Below are 475 nucleotides of genomic sequence, written 5' to 3' on the forward strand. Positions count from 1 at the left end.
ATCTTGAATTTTGTACCAACGCTTATTGGTTAAATCATAGAAGAGTTTCACAAAGATTCACTGAATTGTTAACTCTAATTAAAGATTTTCTTGAAACAAACAGAATACTTGACAATTATCCAATAATGAATAACAAAAACCTGGCGCACTGATATACATTCTCTCACCAGTATCACAGTGCATATGAACAAGCCAAATCTGAAGCTTCAAGGAGAGCAAGCATTTATTTGCAAATCAGCTGGAAAAGTAGGAACATTTATGTTGAAATTGAAACTTCGAAAATACAAATTAATAGTGGTTTTACACATGAATTTCTTAACATCAGTCGAGTCTCCAGAAGATTTTAACTGTAATTTCCAGTATTTTCTAAATTGTCTATAAAAATCTAAAAGAAAAATTTGAAGAATGTCTTCTTAATGTTAATTTAGACTTGCTTTATAATTTATGTAATATTTCTGTGACTTCCATGTTAATA

Source organism: Cebus imitator, unplaced genomic scaffold (assembly GCF_001604975.1).
Source record: "Cebus imitator isolate Cc_AM_T3 unplaced genomic scaffold, Cebus_imitator-1.0 Scaffold26, whole genome shotgun sequence".
Classification (NCBI taxonomy): domain Eukaryota; kingdom Metazoa; phylum Chordata; class Mammalia; order Primates; family Cebidae; genus Cebus; species Cebus imitator.